This window comes from Paramormyrops kingsleyae, chromosome 2 (assembly GCF_048594095.1).
Source record: "Paramormyrops kingsleyae isolate MSU_618 chromosome 2, PKINGS_0.4, whole genome shotgun sequence".
Taxonomy (NCBI): domain Eukaryota; kingdom Metazoa; phylum Chordata; class Actinopteri; order Osteoglossiformes; family Mormyridae; genus Paramormyrops; species Paramormyrops kingsleyae.
This window is the reverse complement of record NC_132798.1, coordinates 20175168-20189227: the sequence shown is the minus strand read 5'-3', so window position 1 is coordinate 20189227 and position 14060 is coordinate 20175168. Positions and strand designations below refer to the sequence as shown.

General features: G+C 49.9%; 1 protein-coding gene across 1 annotated transcript in view; it reads right to left on the bottom strand.

Annotated features, from left to right (window-relative positions):
- The window catches only part of tncb (tenascin Cb), a 48866-nt gene extending 36584 nt beyond the window's left edge, over window positions 1-12282 (bottom strand). Inside the window, exon 1 of the mRNA XM_023840736.2 lies at window positions 11927-12282. The gene's annotated coding sequence lies outside the window, so the exon portion shown is untranslated. The remainder of the gene's footprint in view (window positions 1-11926) is intronic.
- Between the last annotated feature and the right edge of the window lie 1778 nt (window positions 12283-14060).

The window sequence follows — 14060 nt, the reverse complement described above, 5'->3', positions numbered from 1 at the left end:
AACAGACGCCTGGAAGAGGAAGGGCTTGCAGCACCATTGCCAGTGTCACGGATCCTTCACGGTGCATCAAACAGAGGAGTTAGAAGAGCAAACCGATATTGGGAATGGGCCGGGGGCGGGGGACTAAAGGCTCTCCGAGGACAAAGACAAAGCCCTCTTTAAAGGGGGGCCATGTGTATTTCTGTACAGTTTAGGTAATGTTATACTTGATTGCAGTACTGTGGGTCTGCATCGAAAACCAATGCACCTGCAGCCGTTAATGGGCCCCCCCTAGTAGGTGTTCATGTGCAATGGCCACTTTGCCGAATCCCACACTAGCTTTCGCATCTAAGGGTGCAACCCCAGCTGACGGGTTTGCCCGAGTCAGGTTGGGGGCTGGCATGCCGTGCGACCCCCACTGACTGCGGCGGACCGTACCGTCTCATTTATGGCCCTTCATTTCCAGCGGTGAGCTGGAGATGAATGCCGACAGGAGCGGCTTTAAAACGCCGCGCTGGCTGTGGGTGGGACTCCCGGGCAGGCAGAGCGCCTGGCATGGGCTATAAACGCTGCTAGCGCTAAAAATATGAGAAGGTGCTAAATCACGCCGCTGTGAAAGCGGGAATGAGCTCTCAGGGCCTGGTTCGCACATGGCGATTCCACTGAGAGCGGGAAAATGCGCACGCATCAAGCGTAAAGCTTCCTTCCTCCGAGTCCTGCGACGGCAGCGCCATCCCACCTCTTCCAGATATTAAACACGCCCTCCTCTTCAAACTCGGAGCCAGCTGGTGCTGGGTGGGACAGAGCAGGCAGTCAGAGTCCTCGTGGACAGCGGGTCCGAGTCCCCCAAAGCTTATCGCTGGCTTTCCTTCCTTGCTGTAACCGCATCCGCCCTGCTACTCACTTTGGGCCCCTATCACTCAACCTGCTCCCCCCTCCAAACATCACCATACACTGAATGACATACCAGCAACACTACTCCCCCAAAACCAGCATTTCTTCAAGCAACTTCACTGAGCACTGAAGCATGTCTGCAGAATAACACCAGACCCCCATATTAATAAACACACCAGCTTATATGCTTTTTAAATAGCATTGAATATCTACGTTTTCTACTAGCTATTCAAACCCTTTATTTATGCCCAGAATGAAACAGCATGACACTATTACTGACCCATTTTTTTTCTCCATTAGGAGTCAAAGAATTAGAATGGAAATGATCAAGAATACAGAAATTTCCACTGCAGATATTCATCAGGAAGCTTTAAATCGGTCATGTGTGGTGCGTGAGAGAGAGGCTGTCACGGGTTATGATTGCGGTACGCAGTCCCTGTCTGCGGGCGGCACTGAGCCCGGGAACGAGGTCCAGGTTCTGAGGGAGGCAGCCAGGAGCTGGCTGAGGGGGGGTGAGTGGCACTGGCAGGCTGTGGCGCAGACAGGCCAGTTACAGGTGCTGTGTCCTCCAGGGAGCCATGCTGACACCTGACCTCTAGCCCACGGGTGATTAGTGGGAGCTGACAGGCCTGTGACCCCCCCGCCCTGCCGCCAGAGCCGATAAGCCCCCGGTGGACGGTCCCACGGCTCTGATTAGGCACGCGAGGGGCGGGAGCGGTCATGACAGATTCCCCGTGGGAGCCAGGGGAGGGGCGATGGGTGCGACTCTAATAGGAGGAGTGATGGGGTGTGAGACTGCAGAGACAACCCCCCTCCCCCCCCATCCGCATCGCAGACTGTGGATTGAATCAACAAAACAAACCGGAAAATTTGTGATGAATTGCTACTAGGACTTAGTTCTGGATGGACGAGTGGCTTTCTCCCTTCGGATGTCTGGCTGCCCTCTGTCTGAAGCTGCAGAGGGAGGAGACTCGCCGAGATGGAGAGCTGCTCTTTGTAACCGCACTCGCGACAGTAATGATAATGAAAGTGAAATAAAGACCCCCGCGAGCGAGACGCGGGACGACGGAGGTCCGCGCTGCGCCCTGAGGACGAGCGCGGTTCATTTACAGGAGTGCTGCCCTCACACTGGAGCTGGCACGGGGCGACGGGACGCGCCAGCGGGGCAGGCACTCAAATTATTATGGAAAAGGAGAGGAACGCCAAAAGAGCCAGTGACCCCCCGTCCTCAGCGTGGGAAACAGGAATCCGCCTTGATTGGCGGTTTGCTTCCAAGCGACTTGGGTGAGGGTCTGGCTGTATCCAAAGAACCAAAATGCTAATTCCCACCATTTTTTCTTTAAAAACAGACACTGTGGCTTTGTTTTATTTATTTATTTATTTATTTACTGTTCTTATTTTTATTATTTTTTTGTCCCGGACAGAGACAAAAGGCAGTTGGTGGCCCAGTACCCAGTAGTGATGGGAACATCTTCCCCAGGGGGAGCCCAGTGGTGGACGTGTCGGGGCCCAATGGGTCATACTGTCGGGGCCAACAATGTGCAGAAGTTTGGCCGCTCTGATGATACTGAGAGGGGAGCAATGAGCCTTTCATTATGTCTGGGACATAACAATTAAGGATAAATGCTTCAAGGTTTTGCCCCGGGGGCGTACATGGCTGCATCCAGGCTTTATATGTCGATCTCCGCTGTCGCCCCCAGTCATGATTAAACAGGAATAAAGGTCGCATTGACACAGCTTAAAAAGCCAGCCATTAAGAAGACACATGAACAAACCTTTATAGCATAATTTCCTGACTAGACAGTTGGGTGGGTTGGTCATTGTTACCTGACTGTTATGCTAACAGCTGTTTCTCTAGTCCGTATATTCTGTCGTGGCTTTGAAGTCCCCCCGCCATTTAAACAGCTGTGTGCTCGTAACGGTGGCGTGAGACTCAAGCACCTGGTGCTCATGTATGACAGCTGTGCTCTTCCTACCATTCCAGCCCACGTCCTTCGGCTAAATTTTATTTTTAACCATCTGAATTCCACTCTTTTGACTGGACTTACTCATGCTGGCATCAGACCCCATGCAGGCCATCGAACACCAGGCCCGGCAGGGTCACGGATTATTAGCGGAGCTGCACACTTCACTGACCGTGTATCCCAAAGCAGAAGTATCCAGTGATAACCTAGTGGCAAGTCACTTTGAACAAGTAAAAATCACTATCCCCGCTGCCAGTCAATCATCTCTTTATTCTCTGTGCTTAGAATTACCCCCTGATCCAATGTAAACAAGGGCATTTTGATTTTTAAAAATAAAAAAAATTGAACTCTATACACATTCCAAAAAGGGGGATTCATTACTGAAATTTAATGCAACTTGTCCAGCGTGGGATACAATATGATTATTGTTTTGCAGGACTCATGCATAAAAGAATATTGCGTTCTGCCAGATCCCCCCTAAAGACCCTCGTTGTTCCCTAAAAGTTTAAAATTGAGTACGGGAAACCCACAAAGACCCAGTACGCAAGGGGGGGCAATCAAAGCTGTATAGTCAGACTTCACGCTTGCTGTTTTTATGGCTCATTTCTAAAGACCTTTGTGTAATAGTATTGAAATGAATTCCTTTGTTTTGGATTTTACTGATTAAACTATAGAAGGAGCTTGTCTGTGATGGATGGGCATCCTGCTCCTTATGGATCATGCCTGCAGCTTCCTGTGATGGACACGCGGCTCTCTGTGACTCTGGATTGGAAAGGCAATGATAGAATTCAGATGGATGGATGGATGGAAAAATGAGACTCATGACACAAGTGCTTCCATGGCATGGAGGTAAGAAACATCGGCCCTCATAGCACACAAAGAAACACAGAGCCTTTCTGATATAATTCACAATTTAACTTGCTATTTCTCATTAATGGAGATGTGGTCCAAACTCAGATGACACTATGGTTGAACCCAGGGTGGATTTATAATAAGAACATTAGCCATCTGAGCATGGACCTAATCTCATAGTTTTGATTGTATTGTACTGTTGACAAACTGATGGTGTCAATCATCTGAGAAGGTAGAGCACGGTGTTATAAGTCATATTCCTATACTTGCCATTTTTTACCCATAATGCTCTGTGTCACTTCAGCTCAGTGCAGACATGACATACTGTAAGGTTTTAATTCTAAATTTAACTCTCAGACACTAAGACATGTCACAGCTGCTGAACGAGAGTCTTGTCCCCTCGGCACTGTGGACATCGGGTGTGTGGGATTTCAGAAGCGGCTCGTGTATTTTTAAGAAAATGCTTGTGACGTGTTCGCTCAGCGAGGAGAGAAGGCTCATTACCTCGGGGTCATGCTCATGCTTTTAGCAGGCTGGCCAGTGGGGGCGCACCCCCGCCATAATTACATCCGCCCAGTAGCTGCCAATAATTTGCTGCACAGACTGAACAGCGATTAAAGTTTAAATGTCGGGATGGGGGGGGGGGGCGGGGGGCTTTCCTTCCACACGGTTGCTGCATTACTCACGAATTGTAGGGCAACTATGTGTATGTGATTTACATTTTGCACGGTTGCTGGGTGAAGTTTGGAGCTTTTGGACAAAATACCAGCACTGGTGGAGGGAGGCGGCCATCTTGGAGCTGACTGCTGACCCAGGACGGTCAAATAGAGCTGTGGGAATATGTCATTAATCTGATCTGTAAGTAGTAAAAATGATGTTAAAATGTTGCAATGTTGAATAAGAATTGGCAATTGTAACAGGATTATTCTTTGTTTTCTTTGTGGGGACCCTGTTTTTACGCACACTAGTCACCTGCTCACATTGAACCACATACAGTGCTTCAAAACTGCAACTCCATAAACTGTGCTTTACAGATACAAGGGACACATTTAGCTTTGCATGCTAATGGGCTAAAGTCCACTGATGCAGAAACAACGCTGAAGCACTACATTGACTCTGAGAGATTACAGTGTTTCACAAAGCAGGTAAAGTGGTGAGCATGACATGGGGCCCAGAGTGCGAGTGTGTGCAGCTTCCGCCTGCAGGACAGCAGGCCGAACAGCGCCTGGACCCAGGCACTACCATGTGACCGGTATTTTTCAGGTCTGGCCCTTGAGTAGAATTAGAAAGCATCAGGTAATACAGCAACGATGTGCGGCGCTCGCTCTTTGTACTCATTAGCAGCGTTAGCATGAGTGTTAGCAGGAAAGTTAGCATAGGCTTGGACTCTCACCGCTAAAGCGGGGGCCTTGAATTTCAGAGGGTGGGGTGATGGCCCCGCCCTCCTTTTCATTGCCACATAAAACAAGAGTCAGATCATCCTGTGATTGATGGGCGTAGCTGTGATAAAGTGTGATTTACGCTGCAGAACAGACCAGCGTTCCACGGTGTGGCTAATGGCCCGTTTGTGCTGGCAGAGCGTGACAAAGAGGCGTGATGGAGGTCGCAGGGCCAAGATGGGGGGCCGCCATCACCTCCCAGATAAAGAAATTAATAATGGATCAAAATTCAGACAAATGGAGTTAATAATGGACCAGGGCGCTCCGACTGAGGCAGAAGGGCTGCATTGTTCTCAGCGTCGAGGTGATATCAGCGGGATGACGGACAACTTCTCTGTTATCGGCGTCACGGAGCACAGGTACATATGAGGGCAACGCTCTGGCAGACGGACTGATCTGCGCGCACGACCGCTTGCTGAATGAAGCCCAGGACTGGCTCCTGTCCACCACGAAAAGCTCCGTCCCTCTGCTGAGGAAGCAAAGCTCCCTGGGAAAAAGGGGGCGGCGAAAAAAATAAGTCCTGGGCTGCTTTGCATTGATCCGGGCTCAGCCGGCATAAGCGGTGGAAAGTAGACGAGACCAGCCCTTAGGTGTGTGTTATATGATGGGCAGACAGAGAGGCACCTTCAGCGGTCGCGTGATGGGCGGAGCAGTACCTCTGGCCACGCCCCCACGCTCGCCAATCGCCAATCTTCGGGGGGGTCTGAAGCTTGCGTGGCACTCTACATAGGCTTCAACTGGAACTGCACTCAGGTCCTGCTCCCCCGAGGACAGTGGCTTCCCCAGGCCCTCCCACCCATGGGCGCCATAAAGGGGGGAAGTCAGGGTGATTCCAAGGGCCCCTGAGTGACAAGGACCGTGCAAAATGTGGGACATAATTGGATTGGTCTGGGTTGGTCGGCCCAACATGATATGTTTTCATGGGTCCCAAAATCCTAAGTGACACCCCTGCTCCCAGGGTATGCAGGCACTGAGGAGCTGGGAGGAAGCAGGCAAGATGGAAGGTAAAACAATACAACCTGATCTTAAGTAAAAAAAAGACTAGGCCGACTGCTAGCGAGTATTTATTGAGATTCAACTGCAAGTCCCAGTCTTGCCAGCCTAAGAAAAACAGTAAATACGATACAAGAAAGATATACTTACTTTGAGGAGCCTGTAAAACACCCAACACGTCTGCTGGGAGGACATGTGTGAAGGCCTTCAGCTGTTACATTTTTTCCGGCTGTTTTTTTCCCATTAAAGTCAGTCTGTAGTCAGAATGAGTTTCCCTTCATGTTACAGATAACTGAGGAAGCCATAATGGCTGGTCGTTTGACAGACACACTTAACGATGCATACGCTGGACAGAGTACACCGAACAGCCCCACGTGAATTAGTTTGTTTTTTCTGTGGTCATTCACCAACTTTGAATGGGTCCAGAAAATAACCAGAAATGGCCTGCACAAATCTCTGCTGGTAACAAAAATGTGTTTCATAGCAAGTTGTGAAAATATGCTGTAATAAATAAAGTTTGATGCACTGACTGATCAATTAATCACCTTTTTAGTTATTTGAAATCCCAGATACAAGTACAGGGGTCTGCCTCCGGTTTGCACACGGCCTCAGATGCAGGGAGTAGCTTTTTATCTTTTATCGTGCCGTGACTTGCATCATGGAGGCAAGCAGCCATTAAATCATCTTTCTGGGTCTTTAAGACAGATTGGATTTCATGGTTATAAAAACTCTTTATTGGTCTTTAATGATGCCAGAGGACAAGTGAGTTCTGAAAGGCGGGTTAAGTGGTAGATTCCCCTGCCGGCCCAAGCTGGTGAGGCCACGCTTTATGTGCGGACATTGCCGAAGGTCAGCAGGTCCGTACTGGAACGCTGCTGGCAGAGGCCGGGATTTAAGGCCCATGAGGAAGGTCATAAAACCTGAAAGGAAGCTAGGAAGAAACTCCATGTTTTTTTATGGCCTCCAGTCACCAGAGAGGCAACTCATCACTTTCCTGGTGATTCTGACCAGGATAAGCGGGTAGAAGATGGATGGATGGATGGATGATATGGCATATGGCTTTTCTGTGCCTTTCGCTCGGCAGTGAAAGTGGAAGTGTGAACAGAAAGGACAGAGGGTTGCGTAAGGAGGAATGTGGGACGAGCGCTTTCAGCCCCTAAGCTCTTCATTTACACGTGGGGGTCATTGACCTCCCCCCTACCTCAGGTTGTGGCCCTTCCCCGTCCATCTAGCCACCGGCACCTGTTCCTGCACCCCCAGTCCCTGGCAGGTAGACACGGCCCACCACGCCTCCGGGTGTCAGTGCATGTTGGCTCTGATTCCACAGAAAGTGGCTTCCAATTAAATGCTACCCATGGGAAAAGTGGGGCAGGAGAAGACAGCAAGCTGGAAATGACTTCCCAGCGGTGCCGTGAGGGTCAGCAAAGAGCCGGCTCGGTGATACTCGCTGTCAGGCCCTCCATACCTGATGTGATTTGGTTCTGATAAACTCGACAAGCTGGGCCACATCCTACTAGAGATAATTCTGTAGAAGGAAAGCGGTTTTCTCCAGCGTAATCCATACAGTGTGCCACGACTTACCAAAAAGGTGCAACACAACCTTTTACGAGACTTTTACTATCTTTATTAGACACCTTTCTAATGTAATTTCATCCCTAACTCCACACTTCAAAACAGCACTGGTGGACAAATGGACGCCACCATAACCAAAGAGATGAATAGGGTCTTGTGTGTTTCTGGACAGAAATAACAATTTGGCTCACTGGCTATGTGACTAAATAATTGTATTGTCCCCCATTCCAGAGGGAGTCGAGCCCCTTAAATTGCTTTCGTCTTTCCATGGGAATGTGAGGAATTGCATCTTCGGTTCCTGGAGGCTCAGCGAATATCACCACTGTTGGGGCTTCTCTCTGGGTGTCCCCCGGGCGGGTGTCTTGTGTGTCGAGTGGAATTCCTCCGTCCTTTGTCCTAATTCCGGCCTCTCAGACCAAGTGTAATTGGAATAGCTGGGAGCGATGGGAAAAGTCTACGCTGCAGAATGGAGTGGGCGTGTAAACAGGGGCCTCGTGCCATAGTGTCATCTGTTCACTTAAGAGAGGAAACTGCACATCCTATGAAGATATAAAATCAAACGTACAAACCGCCATTTCCCTCCATATCTGCCAAGCCCACTGCTGGAGGCAGAAGCGCTCTGTGCCATGCATACGCTTCAAAGGAATGACGTGTCCATGGTTTCATAGGCATAAATGAAAAATTAGCATAACGATATGACAGAGCAGGGTCAACCGAGGCCGTCCCCTCGCTCATTAACTCCGGACGTCTGATACAGACACTCCGTTTTTCAGAGCAGGAACCAGAAATAGCGCAATTCCCTCCTCTTCTTCTGGGCAATGAAGAGAAAATGATTCCTGTATGGAAAACGAAAGGAGGCCTTTGGCCCTGGTTTCGGGACATCTGTTTCACCCTCTCAGCAATAAAGGCTCATAGTGTGTAGGTCGCTGAGTCCAAACAGGGAGCGCAGCGGAGTCACATATTTGTAGGGGTTGAACAGCCTTGGGCTCAGCCGGCCAGGGCAGGCAGGTCTTCCCATTTTAAACCTCTCCTCATGGTCCGAGAGCTCGACCGGTTACAGCGGCATTCCAGTGCGGGGGGGCAAAGGGGTGAGCTGAAATGTTATGTCAGCATCAAACACATGTGCTGGTCTTTCCAACCAAACCCCCTCCTCCACAACGGGGAGATTCTTGGGGACTCCCTCTGGCTCTTTCTGCGCAGGGGGGTGGGGGGTTGGGGGTCATGGAAGCCAAAACAGTCAGTGGTAACGAGGCTCCCAGGATACAATGAGAAGGCATTTTCCAGAATGTTCATCAAAAAACCTGCGTCTTTCCAGTTTTTTTTTTTCGTCCCTTACTGTCAGATGTGTGAATGATGACTGGGTGGACCCCCCCAGGAGGATTCTGGGATTTATGTTGTCATAAAACCAGCAACTATGACGGTCATAAAAGTGCTCAAGTGATAAAGGTCAAAAGATGGTCCTGATTGAACTGTTGTGTCCAGCTGGCAGTTGAAGACCTTCCTGGTCACTTATTACATTATTATTTACATGTATTTTATTCAGCAAACACTTTCGTCCACATATAAGTGAGACATATAGCACCTTACAAACATGTGGCTGTCAGGGAGTCGACTCGGCATAAATGCGGCTCGGCTGAGCTTCTAAGAGCAGGAGCTACACAACATCTTCTGGTCAAAGTAAAGCCCTAGTAATCGAACTAGTCAAAGCAGCAGAAGTGCAACAGTAAGAGCAATCAGGGAGGGCAGAGCGGTTTCGGTGGCGTAGCGGTGATCCTGGAACAGACGGGTCTTGAGTCATTTCTTGAAAGGAGCAAGACAAGGTAAGCTGGCTTCTTAACAGGACCTGTCAGTTAGCTGGAGTATACTAACCGGATGCAGTTCATCTCCATAAATAGGCACAACGGTGTGACAGTGACAGACACATGTCCTTTATGTGGCAATCCATGCGCCAAATGTCAATTATCTCTTCATAACGTGTAAGAATGAGTAACCCAGATATGGCATTTCATAGCTACAAGGAAACCACTGAACATCATCAAATGAGTCTCCTGCCAACCAAGACCTTGGCTGGTAATGAAAATGGACCCGTTCCTCTGCCTAATCAGGCTTATCTCCTGCCCAAATGAGTTCAGTAATTGGGTATTAGAGCTGAGATCTTTGTCCGTCTAATGGCACCTGGACCAGCCAATAAATCACCTGTTCGGTACAGAGGTGCGGGGACCGGCTGTCTGCTTTTTGTTCGGGGAGGGGCCGTGGTCTAATGGAGTGCCGGGAGCTTGACAGCCCTTCCCAGTGAATGGCACTTCCTGCCTCGGAGCTCCTAAGCTGGGGGGATCGGGGGGGGTGGGGTACCTTTAACACGGCTCAGACAATGCAAGGACGAAGAAACACAGGAGGAGGTCGGTTCGAGACAAACGCTCCGAGTGGACTGTGAATCCATCCCCTAGTAAAGACAGCTGTCCAAATAAAGACCCCCCCCCCCGTTCCTCACGCATCTTTCTGTGGCATCATAAAGGGTGGGCACACAAACACATGCACATACGGTCGGCGTGGCAACAAAGGGCAGCCGCTGCCAAACAGAAACACCCACGGAACAACACGCAGGGCAGGCCCCTGGGAGACCCCACCTCGACACCGCTCACCTGCCCTGCACCTTTTGATCACGTGACCTGGAGGGTAACTGATACACACGATACGCAAATCCAATTTAAAGATACCTGATTTAAATCAGAAATCTCCCCCCCAGGCAAGTGCTAATCTTACCTTCAGTGGCCCGTGATATGCAAGGATCATGCTCACAATCATACTCACAATCACACTCATAATCTTACTGTGAGCATTTATTTTTGGCTAAGTTATTTCAGATTGGAAAAAATCAATCCACCCATCCAGCCTCTAACGGCTTATCTCGTTGAGGGTCACAGGGGCAAATAAATGAAAGCATCATTATTATTTCGGGTTCACCGATATGCAGCAATGCCCCCCCCTCCCCGCCCCCCGCACACTGGGGTCCTGAACTGTATCTGCTAACCCCCCAATACTTCCAGTGTCACCCCTCGGATTCCCGCTTCCTATCCCTAGCCACACATGCACTGCTTCCCAAGCCCGCACTGTCAAATGTGCGCAGAGTAGCGGGACCCAGCTGATGCAGTGTGGCGGCACCCTAACGCGGCCCAGCTGGCCGAGGCAGACACCCCCTCAAGGAGCTCCAGCAAGGAGCCGAACTCTCCTAACTGGGCTGAAGTTGGGCTCCTCAAGTCCCCCCAGTTACCCAGTAGCTGGTTCACTCCCCCAGTATGCTCCTCTTCCATTAAAAAAACACACACAGACTCAAACCCCAGATGTCTGGCAGAAACATGCTCAAAATATTAACAACTTCCCCCATAAAGGCTTAATGGGTCGATGCAGCCGGTGGCTGTGCCGTTCTCAGAAGCTGTGCTGGGATCCGCTCCCTCTCACTCGGGGATCACCAAGTCGGCAAGACAAAGGGGCTCGTTTCCGCAGCGGACGTGTATGCGGGAAGTGCGGCTCGTTGCACCCGGCCGAGTCTCCAGCACGAGCCCGGGCCGCTTCCGGGGACCCACCAGTGGATCTTAAACAAACTACCAGGGCGAGTGTCACACACGTGCGTTCAGCCTGCTGTGGGGCTAAACCCAGCCACATGAAATCTCAGCATAGACCTGACATATACACAAAACCACATGAAATTTCAGCATAGACCTGACATACACACAAAACTACATGAAATTTCAGCATAGACCACCATTTACACAAAACCACATAAAATTTCAGCATAGACCACCATTTACACAAAACCACGTGAAATTTCAGCATAGACCTCCATATACACAAAACCACATGAAATTTCATCATAGACCTGACATATACACAAAACCACGTGAAATTTCAGCATAGACCAGACACATAAAAACAAACCATGTGAAATTTTTGCGTATACCACCATATACACAAAACCACATGAAATTTCAGCATTGACCTGACATATATACAAAACCACATGAAATTTCAGCATAGACCACCATATATACAAAACCACTTGGAAAATATATACAAAGAGAGACATGCAATATTAAATATAGAGATATATCATGATTTTGGCATGAAAATGTAAAGCAAACCTTTTTCTTTCACATGATATAATTTAGACAAGTAACTTCCCTCGGTATGCCAAATGCGACAAAACCTCAAACAGGTGAAGCAGCAGACACTTACCTCTTCACAAACTGCTAGCGCTCTTTCTGCTGAACAATCCCCCAGTGCACTGGCGTGATGGGGTGGCTCAGATTGGTCTCTCCAGGGAGTCTGTCTCCGTCGCTCTTCCTCGGGGATGATGACAGATCCTCTGACCGGTCCTGTCCGCCTGCTCTGTAGGCTGCCTAGTCCATCCACCTAGCAGGGCACACTGATGCTGGGTCTGGAGAACGGGAGGCAGAGCCAGAGTGCGAGTGAGCGGGCGAGAGAGAGAGAGAGAGAGAGAGAGAGTGAGGGATCGAGAGCACCACTCAAAGAGGGAGCGGGAGGGATTGCTCCCCTTCTCTTAAACAGTTGAAAGCCTGTGGTCAGAACTCCCCCACACACCCACAGACATAGAGCTCTACCTAGAGCTCTTAAATAGCACCCCCCCCCCCAACAGAGCTGAAATGGGATGCCTCTCAGTTGAGTGGGTGGGGGGGGGCACGAGCCCAAACAGAGGAGAGGCACTTGAGTCCTGGGGACAATGGGAGAGGGACACCCATCAATGGCTTGGGGGGGTCGCAGACGCTTAAGGCACCATGATGTCAGGGTGGGAAAATCCGACTGATGATCCCCCCCCACCCCCAACCGCAGCACCTTCCTCAATAACGTCGGCTAGGAGCATCATTATCATTTAGCATTTTGAGCAATTTAGCATTTTGGATTAAATTTTGAATTGAATGTAACCCGTTCCATGATTACAGCTTCCTGGATTTTAAAGAACTATTTAAGTCTTTTCAGTTATTTATATATTGGGCCCTTAAAAAAGCCTGACTAAGGACTGAGGTTCGAAATAGAAGCGTAAGTGTTCATTTCAGCAAGCCTGATGCCTTGTGTTTAACTCAGCATGTAGTCCATGACTAGCTTGTTAGCCTCTCACACAGGTAGGTAACAAATCAGAATGCTTGCTGCACTTGTCAGATTACACAGAAATTATATAAAGCTGAGCTTCGACCTGAAGCCTAACCCTAACCCTAACCCTAACCCTGAGGTTTAACCGTAAACCAGTCTTAATCCAGAGCCTAAAACGACAGACACCCCCCTTATAAAGAGCAAGCCCAGTTCAAATAGCCCCTCAGACAAAGGGTGAGGTTCACTGTGCTGAGCTGTGTGGGGGAAGGGTGGGGGTCACTCCCGTTTGGAGGTGGTGATGGTGAACAGGAACACTGTGTCGGAACCGGACCAGCAGCTAGACCCAGATTCAGTCAGTGCTTTGCGAGCGGCAGAAGTAGCGGTGACAGCCTCCCCCCAGGCGAAGAGGATCCGGAACTTTCTGACATGACAAATCAGTCCGTTCAGTGCTATCCATTTAATCAAAGTCTTAAGTGGCACCCCCTGTTTCATCTTCTTGACACGCGGTTCGTTTGTACCTCTCAAGCTAATGCTGTGCCAACTGGGGGCACATCACGGAGCCGGAGGAGCAGCAGATCCCTCTGCGCCGTTCCTAGCATCTTCATTTATGCGCCAATGCTTCTTCGGAGGTTTTTTGTTTCTCGAAGCAGCAGTGAGTAACAAGCCCAGGCGTGTAGAAGGATTGATCCCATTTCAGGGATAATCCCCTGCCGAGATCCCCGCCGACAGCTGGCGGAGCGGAGCGGCTCCCGTGCCCCACTACTTCACACAAAGCACCTTCACCTAAACCGTTCCTGCCCAGAATGTGATCCCCTTTTATGAAACATCCCCATTATCCCACCCCTTCCCTGCAATCCTCACAGACAGCGCCGGCAGCAAACCTCCGCATCGGTAAGTCGACTTGCGGAGGGCACACCCTGGCGTTTCCTGCGTTCCCAGCCGTCTGACCGGGCTGCCTCGTCTCCAGCATTTCTCCGCATGGGCCAGCTGATGGAGGCTCCAATTTCCCCACCAATGGGGGCGTGCGCGTGCCTAGTGATTTCACGGCATCGGCGGTTGGCGATGCTTCAAAGCGATGCTATCAGCCGGCCTGTCAATCCTCTTTCCGATGTGCACATCTGCTCACTTTCAAATAAAGAGCAGAATGACTGACAGCTGGAATTTAAAAATCCTTTAAAGCAGAAGCTGCTCCCGGAGACGCCATATTGCCACGGAGTGTCTCAAAGTGTTTTATTTCATAACTGACCCACGATCGTTTGGT